At 43.0% G+C, this 2,545-nt stretch overlaps 1 pseudogene; it reads left to right on the top strand.

Moving 5' to 3' along the window:
- The first annotated feature begins 1,332 nt into the window (after window positions 1–1,332).
- LOC101567453 lies at window positions 1,333–2,256 on the top strand (annotated as a pseudogene).
- The last annotated feature ends 289 nt before the right edge of the window (window positions 2,257–2,545 follow it).

The following is a 2,545-nucleotide window of genomic DNA, read 5'->3' as shown; positions in this document are numbered from 1 at the left end:
GCCTCTCAACATGTTGTATCTACCATCAAAAACTGATAGTGATACATGAGGTAGATACTAACTAAAAATCCATGTGAACAAATAATTCTATCATTCTATGAGAGAGCCTAGTAAGGGAACTGGGTTTAGACTGGCCTTTTCTCTGAGGATGCTGCTACTAAAGAAAGGAATAAGAACTTCCGGCAGTGGGGAGAACATATGCAAAAGTGTGCATACTTTCTTACTGCTGGGGTGAGACAGATAAGTCACCTTAAAGAACTGAAAGTGGAGCTGGAGTGTGCAGAAAACAGCGAAGCCCCCAACCGAATCTTGGGAGGTAGAGGCCAGCACTAGCAGGGTCACACACATCTGGACTGATACTAACAGAGTGGGAGACATACACAGACAGGTGTTAAGCAGAGAAGCATATGGTGACCATGTTTTGCCTCTTCAAATGTACTTTTCTCCTTGAATGTTTAAACTGCACCTGCTTTATCTATTCACTAGAAGAGTGTACATTCAGTCAGGTGTGATGATGCATACCTATAGTGAGTGCAGCTACCTTGGATGTAGGCAAGATGATTGCTTGAGTTCGAGGGTTTGGGGCCAGCCTGAGCAACATTCTAGGACATTGTCTTAACAAGAAACAACCTATCCCACAATCAGAGTGTACACATCAAGAGAGTATACACTTCTCTCCTGTCCTCCCAGAACCAAGTTCTGTCACAAGCAAACAATTGCCCATCAGTAGCGTCTAGTACGGTCATGCATAATGTGCCTGTGGAAGTATAAGTGATTAAGGTGGGATGAGCATAGTTACTGGTTTTCCACGGTGAATGGAACTAGGCATTCCCAACGCACTAATTTACAAAAAGCAAAAAAGAAGGGGGTGAGGTAATGAGAGTTCTACCCTCAGGAGTAGATTCAATGCTATTGTTAGGATTGGGTTAATTTTTCTGGAAGTGGAATTTTAATTTTAAAAAAAGGACATAAATGAAAGAAAAGTAATGGTACCTGTCCTGAGAAAAGAAATCTGTAGTCTGTGAATTTGAGAAAGCACAGTGTAAAATGGCACAATTTGCATACCAGGTGGGTGCAAAACATAGGCATTGTATAGAATGCTACAGCTTGGATAAACAAAGGAGGAGCTGTGTGTAAAGGACCGCATGTGTGCACAAAGAGCCCCTGGGAGGAGAGAGGACAAGCATAGACGCTCAGAGAACTAGGGTCCAGGAGTCGGGGTAGAAAGCTAGCTTTTCACTCAATTTTTTGTTACAGTGTTTCAATTCTGTACCACGTGTACGCACCACCTTTTAAAAAAACTGGGAGGGGGGGGCGGTGGAGGCGGGCAAGATGTCGACCAAGAATTTCCGAGTCAGTGACCGGGACTGGATTTGCCCTGACAAGAAATGTGGAAACGTAAACTTTGCCAGAAGAACCAGCTATAATCGATGTGGTCCGAGAGAAAACAATTGAGGCCAAGATGATGAAAGCTGGGGGCGCTGAAATAGGAAAGACTCTGGCAGAAAAGAGCAGAGGCCTATTTAGTGCTAATGACTGGCAGTGTAAAACTTGCAGCAATGTGAATTGGGCCAGAAGATCTGAGTGTGACATGTGCAACACTCCAAAGTATGCTAAATTAGAAGAAAGAACAGGATATGGTGGTGGTTTCAATGAAAGAGAAAATGTTAAATATACAGAAAGAAGAATCTGATGGAGAATATGATGAATTTAGATGTAAAAAGAAAAAGTTCAGAGGGAAGGCAGTTGGACCTGCGTCTATATTAAAGGAAGTTGATGATAAGGAGTCAGAGGGAGAAGAAGAGAATGAGGATGCTGATCTTTCTAAATATAAATTAGATGAGGATGAAGATGATGCTGACCTCTCAAAATATAATCTTGATGCCAGTGAAGAAGAAGATAGTAAAAAAAGAAATCTAATAGAAGAAGTCGCTCGTCCTCCCCCTCCAGTTCAAGTTCCAGGTCCAGGTCCAGGTCCAGGTCCCGTCCAAGAAGTTCTTCCAGTTCGCAGTCAAGATCTCGTTCCAGTTCCAGAGAACGTTTGAGATCTCATGGGTCGAAATCAAGATCCAGCTCCAGGTTCCACAGGGCTCTTCTTCTCCACGAAAAAGATCTTACTCAAGTTCGTCATCTTCTCCAGAGAGGAACAGAAAGAGAAATCATTCTGGATCTTCTTCTCCTGGTGATCGAAAAAAAAAGACAAACAAGATCACGGTCACCCGAAAGGTGATTGTTGAAAACAGTAAACAACCCTGAGCCCAGGGCCAACCCCTATGGAACACCACTACTTTACCCAGGCACCTCAGGTGGTCTTCTGGATTGTCCCGCTCAAGTTAAAAAAAGAAATAATACATTAAAATTTATATCCTAAAGTCATCCAGTGCAGTGCATGAAACAGTTTTTAAGAAGTTGATGGGGGGGGGGGGGGACTACCCGCTCGGGCCCTCTCTCCTGTCCCTTTCTCGGGACAGGAGCTTTCTTTCTCTCAATATATATATTCTGCTCATAAAAAAAAAGAAGTTGATGTCTTATTTGGTCAGAAGTG

The sequence above is a fragment of the Octodon degus genome, unplaced genomic scaffold, assembly GCF_000260255.1.
Source record: "Octodon degus isolate 3935 unplaced genomic scaffold, OctDeg1.0 scaffold00227, whole genome shotgun sequence".
NCBI lineage: Eukaryota > Metazoa > Chordata > Mammalia > Rodentia > Octodontidae > Octodon > Octodon degus.
This window is presented reverse-complemented; position numbering and strand designations above follow the sequence as displayed.